The 18,142-nt window shown below is 43.3% G+C and overlaps 1 protein-coding gene and 1 pseudogene across 1 annotated transcript in view; both read left to right on the forward strand.

Annotated features, from left to right (window-relative positions):
- Positions 1-18,142, forward strand: part of DGKB (diacylglycerol kinase beta) — a 662,201-nt gene that overhangs the window by 528,210 nt on the left and 115,849 nt on the right. The window lies entirely within an intron of this gene.
- On the forward strand, positions 2,432-2,654 carry LOC143999765 (U2 spliceosomal RNA; annotated as a pseudogene).

Below are 18,142 nucleotides of genomic sequence, written 5' to 3' on the forward strand. Positions count from 1 at the left end.
TACATTTGATGAGCACAGTGAGACTGCAATTGATGGGGGGGGGGGTTCGGAATTTTTCCGTTTGTTTGCGCCCCCCCCCCCACCCAAAACACTTTGAGCACCAGCCTCCACTGTTAGTAAGCTATTGTTTCATGAGGTTAAAATGTGCAGGAAGGCAAAGCAACATGTGAAAATTGAAGGTTCGCATTACTGGGACTTGGACAGCCCCAACCCCATTAAACACCAAAAGCTTAAAGAATAATCAAGAACATGCTTCCTGAGAGAGCGGGACACTTGAAATCTTGCCAAAATGTGCTCCAGACCATTGCAGGAGGGCATTCATATGCCCAGCTCTCTCTTGTGACTGGGACGGAACGGTGAGGCACAGAAATGTCACTTAAACCTCCTAGAAGCATCGAAGTTTGGAAAGGGCATATTTTTTATTATTATTTTGTAAAAACAATGGCCTTTTGAGCGTTTGGAGGATAGGGGACTATTAGTAGGTATACCTTCTGTTTTAATGCGAGGTCCACTTTAACCACTTCCGGACCACCCACTGTGGATACACGTTGGTACTCTGACCTTAAATTCCAGGAATATGGCAGCAGATCGATCTTTTCAAAGGCGGGTGATCTGCTTTAGGATAAAAGTGGTCTCTGCGGCGGATTTGCCGCGAGATCACTTTTATCGGCGGGGGGAGAGGTGCCCAGACCCCTCCCGTCACGTCCCAGTCGTCTACGTCGCTTACCAGATCCGTCGGTATCGGTAGAGTTGATCCGATGCTTTCCCCTGATGGGCAGGAAGTCAAGTGAGGGAAAGATAGCCCCCCACTCGACTCTATGCCCTTGGAAGACAGGAGCAACGTCAAAAGTCACATCCGCCCCCTGGCCTTAAGCCCTGGTTCACATTGGTGCGATTTGACATGCAATTTGACATGTCAAATCGGCAGCCATTGCCAGCAATGGCAACATCCTAATCGGTACAACGCCTCACCGATTTCAAAAAGTCGTTTCTGTAGTACTTTTTACGATTTCGGGGTGTGATTTCCATTGACATCTGTGCAGATGTCTGTGAAATCGCAGCCGAAATCGGGACTGACATGCGCGAGCGAAATCATGCAAGTTCAGTTGAACTCGCACAGCTTCATTCCCGCAGCTCAGTGTGAACCTGGGACAATTTAAAAAAATAAAAAAATAAAAAATAAATAAAAAGATTTTTTTTTCTTATGCTTTTAAGTGTAAATGTGAGATCTGAGGCCTTTTTGACCCCAGATCTCATATTTAAAGAGGTCCTGTCATGCTTTTTTCTATTACAAGGGATGTTTACATTCCTTGTAATAGGAATAAATGTGATCCAAATTTTTATTTTTAAAAAGACAGTGTAGAAATAAAAAATAAGTAAAATAAATCAAAACTTTTTTTTTTTTTTTGTAAACACCCCGTCCCTCCAAGCTCTCATGCAGAAGCGAACATAAGTCGCGCCCACATATGAAAACAATGTTCAAACCACACATGTGAGGTATCCCCGCAATCATTAGAGCGAGGGCAATAATTCTAGTACTAGACCTCCTCTGTAACTCAAAACTGGTAACCTGTAGAAATTTTGAAACGTCACCTATGGAGATCTTTAAGTGCCAATATTTGTCACCTTTCCACGAGCGAGTGCAATTTTGAAGCGTGACAGGTTCGGTATCAATTTACTCAGCGTAACATTATCTTTCACAATATAGAAAAAAATTGGGCTAACTTTAGCCTTTCAAACACTTTAAAAAAAAGTGTATTTTTCCCCAAAAAATTGCATCTGTAATACCGCCGCGCAAATATGGTTTGACATAAAGTATTGCAACGACCGCCATTTTATTCTCTAGGGTGTCTGAAAAAATATATAAAATGTTTGGGGGTTCTAAGTAATTTTGTAGCAAAAAAAATCATTTTAACTTTGTAAACACCAAGTGTCAAAAATAGGCTTGGTTCTTAAGTGGTTAATGCCTAGGCAGACACTCCGCTTGGTCTCTGTGGCACAGGTTTGAAGACTCTCTCCCCAGCACCACGTGAGAGCAGTGTGAGCCTAACAAGCAAGCACCAGTCCATAAAATAAGGATAAGGTGCTACAACCCAATAAGGTAAAAGAAAAAAAATATCCTCTAGAGCTGTCGGGCGCAGGATGAGCAGTCGAACGTTTGCAAACACGGTTATAGAAGAAGACGATCTGCATACTCCATACATGCTTTTATAAATCTTCAGATTTATTAGTTCTCCATAAAAGACACAATGCTCGTGCAGCAGATGTTAACCTGTTGAACAAGGCTGAAATGTGTTAACATCTGCTACGCGATCATTGTGTCTTTTATGGAGAACAAATAAATCTGAAGGTTTGAAAGAGCCTGTATGGAGTTACGAATCATCTTCTATAAGCAAGCACCAGCCCTGACATTTGAAACCCAAAATTATTGATCGCTTCTCTGCCTTTTGGCTAAGATCAAGTGTAGTACTTGTTCTCATTATTTTTCAGGGACAGAACATCAGTTCCCTTTCCCAGTTGGGGGATGTCATGATTCCTGATGTAATAAGGTGGGTATGGTGGGAGGGATCCTTTTCCTTTCGGGTTGAATCTGGCCTGGTTTACCAGGCTTGCCTCTGGTTTTGGGCAAGACTTGCTCTAAGTACTAAGCTTTCCTGGTAGGAATGGGGCTGCACTTGTTTGGCCCGGGGGGGGGGGGGGGGGGGCTAAAAAAAAAAGCCTGAGGTGCTTGTACCCCCACAGTGGCAGAAAAACTCAGTTTGGAGTAACTCACAGAAGTTGATTTACTAAATGTGGAGAGTACAAAATCTGGTGTGGTTGTGTAGAAACCAATCACCTTCCAGTTTTTTTGTCAAAGCTTAACTGAACAAGCTGAAGTTAGAAGCTGATTGGCCACCATGCACAACTTCACCAGATTGTGCACTCTCCAGTTTCAGTAAATCAACTCCACAGTATGTTTAGTATTGCACCATGGTCACAGCACTCGTGCATGGTTTTTTCTACACCTGCCTCCTGGGCTGGACCTTTTGACCCAGTACCAGAGGAATTTTTATACCAGCCAGAAGGCCTGGCAATCTCTTGCACTTTGGCACTCTAAAGTACTTATTTATTTTTGCACATGCATGTTGCTTTTTACTCACTCATGCTTAGTAGGATGTAGGGTTCTTGGACATGCCCTAAAAGACTTGGTGGGGAGGGCAAGTGGCCCGTAGGTCAGGTTCTTCCTCTCCCATGTGGTTTCCTTTTGTAGAAGACCCACCTAGTACTTGGGTGGACCTTGCCTTGGCAAGTGCCCTGTAGGATGGAGTCCTCCTAGTTTCGGCCAGGGGGGGCACGAGTCCCTTGTCCCTTTCAGGAGCTTTGTACCCCAGGGGTTCAGGGCTAGTGTTTCTAGTATGGCACTGTGGTCACAGCACTTTTGCATGCTTTTTTCTACACTTGTCTCCTGGACTGGACCTTTTTATACCAGCCAGAAGGCCTGGCACTTTCTTGCACTTTGGCACTCTAAAGTACTTATTTATTTTTGCACTTGCAGGTTGCTCTTTACTCACTCGTGAAAAGTAGGGTGTAGGGTCCTTGGACTTGCCCTAAAAGTCTTGGAGGGGAGAGTAAGTGGCCCATTGCTCAGGTTCTTCCTCTCCCATGGGGTCTCCTTTGGAGAAGCCCTACCTAGCACTCACTCATGATAAGTAGGGTGTAGGGTCCTTGGACTTGCCCTAAAAGTCTTGGTGGGGAGAGTAAGTGGGCGATTGGTCAGGTTCCTCCTCTCCCATAGGGTCTCCTTTGGAGAAGCCCTACCTAGCACTCACTCATGATAAGTAGGGTGTAGGGTCCTTGGACTTGCCCTAAAAGTCTTGGTGGGGAGAGTAAGTGGCCGATTGGTCAGGTTCCTCCTCTCCCATGGGGTCTCCTTTGGAGAAGCCCTACCTAGTACTTGGGTAGACCTTGCCTCGGCAGGTACCCTGTAGAATGGGGTCCTCCTAGTTCCAGCCAGGGGGGCCACAAGTCCCTTGTCCCTTTCAGGAGTTTTTTACCCCAGGGGTTCAGGACTATTGTCCTTTCTCTGTGGAGGAGGACCATGTGTTGCACCCTGTGCACTATTTGGTGCGCTCACTTTTTTTGGACCTGGTGTTGGTTTTGTCCAACACTTGGGATATGAAATGACCAATCTCCCAGCTTTCAGCAGCTGAATCGAACCACAAAGGAGCAAAGAAAAGGTAACTATGTGCTGCTGGTAAGTCTGATAGTAAAGTGAACCTGTCAAATAGGCAAAGCCCTGGTTGACTTTCAACTGTTTATAGTAGGTGTTTCCAAAAAAGGTTAATTCAAAATTCTACGACCCACCAAGAGCTATTGCACTAAGTTAAAGGCTGACTCATTATCATTTTATCGTTCATTATCGTTCATTAATAAGCATTAATAAAAAGAGAAAGCCTTGCTAAAAACATCACCTAAAATAAAAAGGACCTCAATAAGGTAGTACGTGAAATTACGATGTGTCAATTGTTAATTATTCCTATATGCCAGCGATTATTATTAATCCATAAAAGCCATGTAGCATTTATCTTCCCCTGTTGCCTCTGTCTTGCTCTACTTCCTTTAAAATGATGAAATGATCAATAATCGTGGCTGCAGCTGGTCCTTGTGTTGGCAGGCTGCCAACCGGCTCCTTCAGAGAACAACAAAAGAGGGGAAAAAAAAGCTTGCACCAATTTCCCAGCGATGATACATGGTGTGCGGCTTTGTTAACTGAACTTTTTTTCTGTCTAACTAGTACAATATGAAGATATGGTGAGAGCTAGCGGAATAAGAAAAAAGCCACTTTATGTCACGTACAATACGGGCTCGTCTCACGCAACTTTTAAATGTTCCACCCTTTGAATCAAACATATACTCAAAAACTTAAAGCGTTATTTAAACCAACAAACAAACAATGTAATATATTGCAGCTTACCAATAATAAACTCTATACTACCACTTCTACCTGTAATAAGGCTTATGCCGCGTACACACGACCGGGCTTTCCAGCAGAAAAGGTCAGACGGAATCATTTCATCGGATATTCCGATCGTGTGTGGGCTTCACGGACTTTTTTTTTCAAAAATTCTGACGGACCTAGAAATAGAACATGTTTTAAATCTGTCCGACAGACTCAATTCCTATCAGGAAAACCGTTCGTCTGTATGCTGGTCCGACGGACCAAATACGGCGCAAGGGTAGCTATTGGCTACTGGCTATTGAACTTCCGTTTCTAGTCCCATCGTACGTCATTGCGTTCAAAACTTTGGTGTGATCGTGTGTAGGCAAGTCCGTTCAGTCGGAACTCCGTCGGAAAGACCGTCGGAGTTTATTCTGATGGAAAGTCCGGTCGTGTGTACGTGGCATTACCCGTAGCTACTGTGAATATCACCTAAACTTGCACGGTTTAGGAGATATTCAGAGTGTATGCAGCCGATAACATCATTGGCGCATGCATTTTGAAGGTCCAGCTTACAGTGCCGGACCTTCAGAGCCCGTGCCGAAAACAACGTCATTGTGGCTCATCAATCACATAGCTGGAGCTTGGCAACCCGGAAGACAGACAGGGGGAACATGTCAGCCCTCTCAGCGGTGACTTTACAGCACTGGAGGGCTTCCTTCCAAGGTGAGTATTTCATAATGTACGGTACATACTAGCACATTATGCCATTGTCTTGCAGGGTTCTTTTTTGTTTTGTTTTTTTAACATTGTCGGTTTACAACCACTTATCGACCGGCCATCATCATTATACTGCAGCAGGTCGGCTTGTTTCCGCAAAGCATCGTAGCTGTACCTTGGCCCTTTAAACAGCTATAGCAGGCATGCACGCTCGACCGCTACACGGCGGGGGAGCTGAGGCACGTGACCGCCGGACATCGTGGCCATCCGCGATCGCTCCACAGAAAGGCAGAACGGGGATCTGTCAATGTAAACAAACAGATCGCCGTTCTGTCAGGGGAGTACAGAGAGATCGTCTGTTCCTAGTGATTACAACCACTTTAACCACTTATCGACCGGCCATCATCATTATACTGCAGCAGGTCGGCTTGTTTCCGCAAAGCGTCGTAGCTGTACCTTGGCCCTTTAAACAGCTATAGCAGGCACGCACGCTCGACCGCTACACGACGGGGGAGTTGAGGCGCGTGACCGCCGGACATCGTGGCCATCCGCGATCGATCCACAGAAAGGCAGAACGGGGATCTGTCAATGTAAACAAACAGATCGCCGTTCTGTCAGGGGAGTAGAGAGAGATCTGCTGTTCCTAGTGATCAGGAACAGTGAACTCTCTCCTCCTCCAGTCAGTCCCCTCCCCCCACAGTTAGAAACACCTCCATAGGGAACACATTTTACCCCTTGATCGCCCCCTAGTGTTAACCTCTTCCCTGCGAGTAAAAATTTATACAGTAATCAGTGCTTTTTTTATAGCTCTGAACGCTGCATAAATGTCACTGGTCCCAAAAAAGTGTCAAAAGTGTCCGATCTATCCCGCTTAAAATCACTGATCACCGTCAATACTAGTAAAATAAAATTAAATAACAAAAATGCCATAAATCTATTCCCATCGTTTGTAGATTATATAAATTTTGCACAAACCAAAAAAGGCCACAAAATCAATATACGCCTATTGCGATTTTTTTTTTTTTTTTTATAAAACATATGTAGAAGAATACATATTGGCCTACACTGATGATGAAGACTTTTTTTATTGTAAAAAATTTTAGTTTTTTTTCAAAATTGACGGTCTTTTTTTGTTTATAGAGCAAAAAGTAAAACATAAGTTGCAGAACATTGGCCTAAATTTATGAAGAAATTAGATTTTTTTTATAGCAGAAAGTAAAAAATATTGTTTTTGCAAAAGTCTCTTTATTTTTTTTGTTTATAGCGCAAAAAATAAAAACCGCAGAGGTGACCACCAAGAGAAAGCTCTCTCTGTGGGAAAAAAAGACGTAAATTTTGTACAATGTCACATGACCACGCAATTGTCAGTTAAAGTGACGCAGTGCCGTATTGCAAAAAATGGCCTATAAACAAAAAAACAGCAACAATTTTGAAAAAAAAATATTCTTCAATTTTTGCTATAATAAATATAGCCCCCCCCCCCCCCCCCCCAAAAAAAAAATCTTCATCAGTTTAGGCCAATATGTATTCTCTTACATATTTTTGGTAAAGCGTATATCGGCATTGATAAACACAGAACAGAAATGGGAATTCTTCAAAAAGACTGTTTGTGAACTGCATAGTATATTCCCATGGTCAATACGTTTAAAACGCTAAAAATAGAACCTATGTGGCTCACAGCCAAAGTTTAAAAAAAAGCTATAAACAATAAGAAAAGAGCTTTTAAAAAATATAAAAATGAAGGAACACTATTGTCGTTTACATGTTATAAAGAATATAACTGAATATGTAAAAAGGAAATCAAGGGTGCAAAAATTCAAAACGAACATCAGATTGCAAAAGATAGTAGGACAAACCTCAAAAGATTCTTCAAACATATTAATAGTAAAAAGGTCAGGTCTGAGCATGTAGGCCCTTTACAAAATAATCTAGAGTGGGTGACTGGGGACAAAGAGAAGGCTAATTTATTAACCACTTCAATACCGGGCACTTATACACCTTTCTGCCCAGACCAATTTTGAGCTTTCAGCACTGTTGCACTTTGAATGACAATTGCGCGGTCATACTAAATTGTTATAATTTTGTTCCCACAAATAGAGCTTTCTTTTGGGGGTATTTGATCGCCTCTGGGATTTTTATTTTCTGCTAAACAAATAAAAAAAGACCTAAAATTTTGAAAAAAATATTTTTTTTGTTTCGGTTACAAAACATTGTAAATAAGTAGGTTTTCTCCTTCACTGATGGGCACTGACGGGGCTGCAGTGACGGGCACTGATAAGGCGGCACTGATGGGCACCGATGATGTGGCACCAATGAAGTGACACTGATAGGCGGCACTGATAGGCACTAATAGGTGGCACTGATATGCGACACAGGCACTGATAGGTGGCACAAATAGGCACCGATAGGTGGCACAGATTGGCATGGATAGGCGGCACGGATGGGCATGGATAGGTGGCATGTATGGGCATGAATAGGCGGCACAGATGTGCAGAGATGGGCACTGATAGGCGGCATGGATGGGCACTGATAGGCGGCATGGATGGGCACTGATAGGCGGCATTGTAGTGTACAGTATTGTACGGATGGATGCCAATCAGTGCCAAACAATAATGCATGCCAATCAGTGATGCCCATTGTGGGCACTGATTGACATCCATTGTGGGCACTGACTGGCATCCCTGGTGGTCTAGGGTGGCATACCTGGTGCTGGGCATCCCTGGTGGTCTGGTGGCGTCCCTGGTGGTCCAGTGTGGGCATCCTCGGGGGGCGATCGGCTCTCCTCTACTCGCATCTGACAGACGCGAGTGAGGAAAAGCCAATCAACGGCTCTTCCTATTTACACTGTGATCAGCCGTGATTGGACACGGCTGATCACGTGATAAAGAGTCTCCGCCAGATACTCTTTACCGAGATCGTAGTTGCGGTGTGTCAGGGGGCACGCAGCGGCTTAATATCCTGAGGACGTCATATGACGCCCAGTCAGGATATTGAAACCACTTTGCCGCCGTCATTTTGCTATATGGCGGGCAGCAAGTGGTTAAATACTTTGTTCAGCTCTGTGTATACAAAGGAGCATGGGGGAGCTCATGTCCATAATGGGGGTGGTAGTGACACAGCCCCAAATGATCCACAATGGCTCAAAAGTAATATGGTCCAGTAATATTTAGACAGAATAAAGGTGGATAAAGCACCTGGACCTGATGGCATCCACCCACGGATCCTAAAAGAATTGAGCTCTGTCATTTCAAAGCCATTCAAAGTCAAATTTCACTAATGACAGGAATGGTACCACTGGATTGGTGTAGGGCCAATGTGGTGCCCATATTTAAAAAAGGGAACAATGTCTTTACTGAGTAACTATAGACCTATTAGTTTAACTTCTATAGTTGGGAAGATACTGGAGAGTTTAATAAAAGATCACATAGATGAGTTATTGCTGGAAAAAAATATCCAGCATGGATTTATAAAAGAGAGAAGTTGTCAGACAAACCTGATTTCTTTTTATGAGGTGGTAAGTAAAACCTTGTACAGAGAGGTGTGGGTGGACGTGGTATACTTGGATTTTGCAAAAGCGTTGGACACAGTTCCCCACACACGGCTCATGTGTAAAGTAAAGTCTACAGGTTTGGAAATATCAGTTTGTAAATGGATAGAAAACTGGCTAAAAGACAGAATTCAGAGAGTAGTGGTTAATGATTCTTATGCCGCATACGCACGACCGGTTTTCCCATCAGAATAAACTCTAAGGCCGCGTACACACGCGGGGACTGTTCGGCCAACTTTGTCCGTCAAACAGTTTCGGCAAACAGTCCGCTCAAAATTAGCATGGACGGACATGGCCACACACGACGTACGAACAGTTTGCTGAAACCGTGCGCGATGACATGAACGGCACGTACGACGGGACGAAAAATACGACGTCCTATACAGTGCATTATAACTTTCGGCGTGTAAAGCCTTTCTGAGCATGCGCGGAACTTAGTTTGTCGAACAAGCCTACACACGAGGGAACTGTTCGCTGAAACAAGGTTTCAGCGGACAGTTTTTCGGAAATTCCGAAAAACCTTGTTCAGCGGACTGTTCGCTGAAACTGTCCGCTGAACGCCCACACACGAGCGGACTGTCCGCCCAAACACTGTTCAGCGGACAAAGTTGGGCGAACAGTCCCCGCGTGTGTACGCGGCCTGACGGTTTTTCTGACGAAATTCCGCTGAAACTGTCTTGCGTACACACGATCACACCAAAGTCCGATCGTCAAGAACGCGGTGATGTACAACACGTATGACGGGACTAGTCGTTTTTGGTCCGTCGGAACAGCATACAGACCAGCGGTTTTCCCGATAGGAATTGGTTCCGTTGCAAATATCTAGAACATGTTCTATTTCTAGGTCCATCTGAATTTTTGAAAAAAAAGTCTGATGGGGCATACACACGATCGGAATATACAATGAAAAGCTTCCGTCTGACTTTTTCTGTCGGACATTCTGCTCGTGTGTATGCGGCATTACTCTGAATGGTCTAAGGTTATCAGTGGTGTACCCCAAGGTTCAGTGTTGGGACCCTTACTTTTTAATACCTTTATAAATGATATTGGGTCTGGGATCAAAAGTACCATATCAATCTTTGCAGATGACACCAAGCTATGCAGTGCAATAACGTCCTTACAGGATGTCTCCAATTTACAAGCCGACCTCAATGCTCTGTCTAATTGGGCAACTATTTGACAAATGGGGTTTAATGTTGATAAATGTAAAGTTCTGCACTTGGGGGCTAAGAATATGCATCATAAACACTAGAGGGAATACAACTGGGGGAATGCATAGTGGAGAAGGATCTGGGGGTTTTGGTAGATCATAAGCTCAATAATAACATGCAATGCCAAGCTGTGGTTTCCAAACCGAAGTCCTTTCTTGTATTAGGAGAGGTATGGACTCCAGAGAGAGAGATATCATTTTGCCCCTCTACAAATCATTATTAAGACCTCATCTGGAATATGCAGTTCCGTTTTGGGCTCCAGCTCTCTAAAAAGGATATCAGGGAACTGGAGAAAGTGCAGAGAAGAGCAACCAAACTGATAAGAGACATGGAGGAGCTCAGCTATGAGGAAAGATTAGAGGAACTGATTTTATTCTCTCTAGAGAAGAGGAGATTAAGGGGGGATATGATCACCATGTACAAATATATAACTGGTCCATATAGTGAACTTGGTGTTGAGTTATTCACTTTGGACAAGGGGACACTCTTTACGCCTAGAGGAAAAGGGATTTCATCTCCAAATATGAGCTGTGAAAATGTGGAATAGACTCCCTGCAAAGGTTGTTCTGGCCAGCTCAGTAGATTGCTTTAGGAAAGAGATTGAGAAAAAATCTGGACAGCCACACTCCAGAAAATAGCCTTTATTTGTCGAGAAAAATCAAAAATACATGCCACAGCAGAACGGACAGAAGAGCTGATGTGTTTCACGCTATGAAACAGTGCTTAATCATGAGCTATGATTAAGCACCGTTTGATCGTGTGAAATGCTATAGCTCTTCTGTCCGTTCTGCTGTGGCATGTATTTTAGATTTTTATTGACGAATAAAGGCTACTTTTTTGGAGTGTGGCTGTCCAGAATTTTTCTCAATCTCATTGCTACATGAATTGCCAGCACCTGTGGCTTCTAAACCAGAGGAGAGGGTCATTCCAATTTGATCTACCTGGAGCGGTGATATCCCTTTCCCTGTTGCTTTAGAAAAGGCCTGGATTATTTCCTAAATGCACACAAAATAACTGGGTACTAAGATTTATAGGTAAAGTTGATCCCGGGAAAATCCGATTGCCTCTTGGGGGTCAAGAAGGAATTTTTCCCCCTGCTGTAGCAAATTGGATCACGCTTTTCTGGTGTTTTTTTTGCCTTCCTCTGAATCAACTGTGGGCATAGGATCGTGTATATGGGATTGTTTGATATTATTTTTTATTTATTTATTTATTTTTATGGTTGCACTAGATGGACTTGTATCTTTTTTTTTTTCAACCTGACTAACTATGGAACTATATTGATTGGTTTGTACAAAAGTTATAACGTCTACAAAATAGGGGATAGATTTATGGCATTTTTATTGTAACTTTTTTTTTTAACTAGTAATGGCAGTGATCAGATTTTTAGCGGGACTGCGACATTGCGGCAGACAGATTGGACACTTTTGACATTTTTTTTGGACCAACGCTATAAAAATGCACCGATTACTGTATAAATGACACTGGCGGGGAAGGGGTTAACACTAGGGGTCGATCAAGGGGTTAAATGTGTTCCCTAGGGAGGTGTTTCTAACTCTGGGGGAGGGGGGGACTGACTGGAGGAGGAGAGAGATCGCTGTTCCTAATCACTAGGAACAGCAGATCTCTCTGTACTCCCCTGACAGAACGGGGATCTGTTTTTTGTTTACAATGACACATCCCCATTCTGCCCACATGCATTAGCTCCCCCCCCCCTGCTGTGCAGCGGGCGCATAGCTGTTAAAGGGACCGCCGGTACGGCGATACGTGGGATCGAACCGACCTGCCACAGTATAATGACGGCGGCTTGTCAGCAAGTGGTTAACAGATGAGCACTGATTGGATCCTTGTTCTGCTTCTTCCGCCCCTATTCTGAGCTTTGCTGTACAGTGACTGCAAAAAGGTGGCACCCAGTCAAATGTGGGTACTTACATTTCTTAGATTACACATAAAAATACATTGAATTATGTATCAATGAATACTGAATGAACAATAAAAGCTGTCTTTTATATCTGTCTGTAGTTCTGGTTCAATTGGTCATAATGTATTGCCGCTCAATAAAAAAAAAAATAACAAGAAAATGAAACAATTGTATATCACTTGTGAATGTTGATTTCCTACTGGACCTTGATGAAAGTGGCACTTAAACTGAAGCAGTGGTTTTGCCACTTGTGCAGCCTGCTTACCCAAATTTGGACAATGAGAATAAGGGATATTTAATTATCCTGCATTGACCTGCAGCCACCCTTCTCCTTCCCTTTGAAATTTGTAAAAAGAAAAGTAGACTGAACAAAAAAATCTACTGATATTTTTTTAAAAGTATGTGTGGTTACTGACATCAAATGCCAGCTTGTTGGGCATATAGCCATATACATTTTTCTGTGCAGTCTAAAAAGCAAATTGATGGGGTAACCAAGAAGTTATTAAGCCAATTTTATTTGTTACTATTTATATTAGATCTTTGTTTAGAAACAAACATTGATTGTACTTTGCAATACATGATTCATAAACCGTGATGGGTTATACTTCCTCTTTTTTCCACTGCAAAGTAAAAGCATAATGGGCTAGTATGCATCACATACTAGCCCATTATGTTGCACTTACCTTAAAACGAAGACTGCCCCCGCTGGTGGCCACATTCACCTTCACCCCCCTTTCTTCCGGGGTAATGGACTCTGACTCTGTGACTGGCTGGAGTCGCATGACGTCACTCCCGCACATGCGCGCAGGAGCAGCCGGTCACGACACAAGCCTTTTAGAAATGGCATGATCGTGCCCTTTCTGCAGTGCCCATGCGCCAATGACGTCGGCACAAGTGCATATGGTAAATTTGTGCTAAACCATGCAAGTTTAAGAAATATTTCCAGTACCTACAGGTGAGCCTTATTATAGGCTTACCTGTAGGTAAAAGTAGTGTAACTGGGTTTAAAACCGCTTTAAGGCACACTGTTGCCGGTGCGGGACAGTGTTCAACCTCTTCCCCCTAGCTGTACGCATATATGCAGCCTCTTGGCGGGGAGGGGGGGGGGGGGGGGGTTCACTCTGAGAAGCCGCATATATATATATATATATATATATATATATATATATATATATATACACAATGTGTAGCGCTGGCCCCTGAAGCGCACGCGCTATGCTTTTTGAAAGTTAAGGTTACACCTGAACTGGAGTTTGGTTTGGGTGCAATTGTTCTAAATTTGAACCTCAGCATCAGTCTAACTGGACTATAAGATGTTCAGCCTGGCCACAGAGGGCACTGTCTCTTCTGGCAGGCATGGAACCACAGTCTGGTTGGGTGCTTTAAATTTACTCTCTTTCCGAGCCCGCCCAGTGGGAAGGTCACTCTTGCTGTGCTCTCTGGGAGAGGGTACTTAAGATGCGGATGTCACATGGTTTGAGGTTCCGGTCCAGAAGGATGTTCTGACTCCATGGTCCTGGTCCTCCTGACCAGCCCCCAGGAAGGCTATGGCCTGGGGTGAGGATCCACCTGACTTGTTGTCTCGGGGCTGGCTAGCCTGAGGCAATGAAACTAAAGCAGGATTCTGAGGTGGTCCAGTGCCGTCTACGGTAGTTGGAGAGGCCCAGTAACTTCATAGCTATCCAGGGGAGGACTCTTCAGAAGAAGGCCACGTACGGGTTGGTTTCTTAGTAAGAGCCTGGAAGGGCTGAAGTACCAAAGTGAATCCAGTCTTGTGGGTATCGCCAAGCTGGCTGAAAGATCCAGGTACCCTACGAGTGTTCCATAAGTGTTCGTTTCCTGAAGTCTACAACACCATCTGTGGCAGAGACGTATTCCTGTATATTCTACAACAACGTCTGTGGCAGAGACTTGTTCCTGAGTAAAGCACCTTGTTGGCTGCTGGGCCTTGTGAGAGAATGACTGTCCAACTTGAATGATCATCCAGCTGTCAATGGCTATTCTCTGGATTAAGTCAAAGTAAGCAAGTTCTTCATTATTTGACTTTGACACTAAGAGTACCTGAACTTCCTTCCTAACCCTCTGATCCTATTTTAAGAGACTGTTAGTTGTCTACGATTGCAAATAAAAATCCCTTTATGCAGATCTGTCGTCAGTCTCTGAGTTACTGGGCCATCCATCTACCACGGGAACCCCCTAGACACAGATCGAGGAGGAGAAGGTAACGGTAAGCCCATTCAAACCAGCAGCTCCTTTGGGGTCAGTGCTACATATATATATATGTGTGTATATATATAGATACATAGATATACATATATAACCCATTCATTCATAATGCTTCCCCCTCCTCTGAAAACGCAGTGTGTTTCTGGGTGCGGGAAATTTTATTTTGCAAATGCGCCATGCAGTTTCCCAGCTGTTGTGTTTTTAAAAGGTGCAGGTTTATGAGTTTACTGCAGGTACAGCAGCCCATTCAAATGAATCGGCTGCTGTTCCCAGGCAAACTAGCAAGTGCATAGGTATGAACCTTGTGTTAAGGGGAAGAACATAACCTGTTTCCCTTCAGACTCTCTGTAACTTGATATACCCTGTATAGAACTTGTGGAAAAGGGGGAGGAAGAGGGTAGAGTCGCTATTCTGACACATTCAGTTGCATGGGTACATTTTGCCTGAGCTTGTGCTATTGAACTGTAATCGGATGGTTTTTTTTTCAGCCACATAATTTTTTTGGTTGAATAATAATGATTTGGTATATTTTCTATATTTTTGGATGCATAGAAAGCACTTTTTGGTCAAGTTCTATTGGCAGATAGCATGTCTAATTTTATTAGGTCTGCATAATGTGCTGTGCAGAGGGTCCGTGTGTTGTGCAGGGGGCTGTAGAAAAGTTTTTTCCTGACACTTCCCTCCCTTAAAATTAGGGTGCGCATTATACGCCTCTGCGTGTTATACGCCGATAAATAAGGTAGTCCCAAACCCTGTAAGGGTCGGTTCACACTAGGACGACTTGTCAGGTGACTTAGCCGCCTGACAAGTAGCATCCCATTCTGTACAATGGAACTGTTCTAATCGGAGCGACACAAGTCGCTCCGACTTAGAAAAAGTTTCCTGTACGACTTTGGGGGCGACTTGAGGCGACTTGCATTGACTTCTATACAGAAGTCCTTTTGCAAGTCGCCGCAGCGGTCGCGTCCAGGTCGCCTGAGGCAGTCGCGCTGTAAGTCTTGTTGCCTCGGTGTGAACCGGACCTAAATGTCACTTTTTTTGCTGGACAGCTTGGTCTACCTGTGAGTAATATATAAGTAAATGTTTGTTAAATAACATAAAAGAAAAACATATACTGAATGTAACCCTATACAGAACACAACATTTTCTCACTATGGTGGGTCTTTAAGAACATTCTAGGTGGCTGAACCCACAAGAGACCCATAAAACCAAAATATCAGTTTTGAGTTGAGATGGTCTTCATATTTATTTGACTATTTCTTTTACTTTAAAGTGAGAAATTAAACTAGGTGCTACTGTCAGTAAGAATTACATTTTACAGCCGTATTCGTCATTTTTATGATAGGCATTAAACTTAGTTTATCAAGTGAAAAATCTGTTCTTATCTTTATGATCAGCACTTAATTGCCTGTATGATGCTATCTGGTTAAATGTTCAATATATTGCTCATACAAATTAGATTTCAGAGTAGTAAAATCAGGTTTTCTTGCCTTTTTTTATGCTTCTAAAAAAGATAATAGTCACAAGTTTTTTACTAGGGTTAGGCAAAGTATCCACCAGGTTCTAGATCTTCTTTAGATTTCAGCCATGTTATCAGTGATTGGTTGGTATTTAAAGTGGCACTGTCAAGTCCTTAAAAATACAGTTTTAAAGTTCCATTCAAGAGAAGATCCATGTTAGTAACCTCTTTGGTGGTCCATGCATCTCACCTCCCCTCAGTTCCAGAATTTCTGAGTTTGTTGGATTTCTTTGTCACCAGCCATGCCCTTTGGTTCCATTCTCTGATCCCTACATCACTGCCCTGTAGTAGAGTCCTGTAGTCGCCTGGAGGAGTCACAGGATGGAACTACAGCACAGGGGGTGCAGGCACCTGGCACTCCCAGAAGAGTTACATCTATTAAATTGACTGGCGGAGACTGCAGCACTGAAACGGAAGAGAGGCAGGGGGCACAGCCAACCAAAGAAGTGACTATACTACCCCTTCTACTGCAGGGAACCTTCAGATCGATCATTTTAGAACAGGGGTCTCCAAACTTTCTAAACAAAGGGCCAGTTTACCATCCTTTAGACTTTAGAGGGGTCGGACTAGGGTCGGTGGAAGTAGAAAATGTCCTGGCATCCAGTGGGAGTAAACAAGAAGATACCGCGCTAAAAAGAGAAAGAAAAAAGAAAAGTGATAAACCAAAACAAACACAATACCCCCTACCAGCAGCAGCTCTAATTTGTGAGACATGTACAAATATAAATATAATAACGGAGAAAAGCTGCGCTAACTTATATATACATTATATATATATATATATATATATATATATACTGTAACCCCTATTTGTGTATTCAATAAAGAAACAATCCAATATTATTGGGTTTCCGCCATTGAGGACTCACAACGAGCCGTGGATATCCCAGTGTGTATTTAATGGCGATGAGTCAGTGCGTCGCCCGTTCCCCAGACAACGTCAGTTGTAGATGAAACGTGCGTAGGGCGGTTGACGCGCTGAGGTCATTGCGACCTGTATGTGAACGGGTGTATGCTGCCGGCCGGTGAAAGAATTCTTAATTTGCTTGTTTTTACTATATACATGTAGGTGCAATTTTTATTTTTATTAAATATTATCCTACGGATTCACACTATGGCCAGTCTTTTCTTCATCTTTATGAACTTATGACGCAGGTGTGCTCCATATGGTCGCTGCTGTCCCTGGTCTATCATTGACGTTTGATCAAGGAAGGGTTACGCCAGTGATTTGAATCTGAAACGTCTCTTGCCGCATGAATAATATCCAGGTGGTCTGTGGAAGTGCTATTACCGGGTTGATGTTTGGATTTATACAGGCTTCAATTAAGCTTGGCTCTGGTAAGCGTACAATCTATGTGGTGGTGGATCACGCGTTGGTGGTGTCTGTACAATCACAGTACAATCACAGTTTTCATTCACCTCTTACTTAATTGGACTTTATTGGACTTTATTTTTCACTGTTGTACATAATATTGGATTGTTTCTTTATTGAATACACAAATAGGGGTTATATATATATATATATATATATATATATATATATATATATATATATATATAAATATATATATATATATATTATGTATATACAAGTTAGCGCCGCTTTTTTACGTTATTCTATCCAGTGGGAGTAAACAATGCTCCATCTTTGGTGTCAGTGAGAGGACTAGTGCACCATTGTTGATGTCACTGCGATAATTGGTACTCTATTGTTGGGTGTCAGTTGGAGATATAGTGCCTCATCCTTGGTGTTAGTGGAAGGAATTCTGCCCGATCATTGGCGTCAGTATGAGGAATAGTGCCCCATCATTGGTGTTAATAACAATGGAAGCTGGTGTTTTTTTTTCTGGGGGGGGGGCAAACAAACGCACACCCCCAAGCGGCACCCACTCCCCCGCTGTTTGCCAGTTGGTCCAGCACTCACCCCATTGGTGGCGGGTGGCAGGCAGTGTGGTGTAGCGGCTCTGTGTCCTCTCCTCCATGGCAGCTTCCAGTTCCCTCCTCCTAGGCATCCAATAGGATTGCCTGTCCTTTCAGTCAATTGGGTGACCGGTGTCAAAACCGGCTTCCTGATTGGCCG

This window comes from Lithobates pipiens, unplaced genomic scaffold (genome assembly GCF_037356315.1).
Source record: "Lithobates pipiens isolate NorthernLeopardFrog02 unplaced genomic scaffold, aLitPip1_a1.2 Scaffold_19, whole genome shotgun sequence".
NCBI classification, from domain to species: domain Eukaryota; kingdom Metazoa; phylum Chordata; class Amphibia; order Anura; family Ranidae; genus Lithobates; species Lithobates pipiens.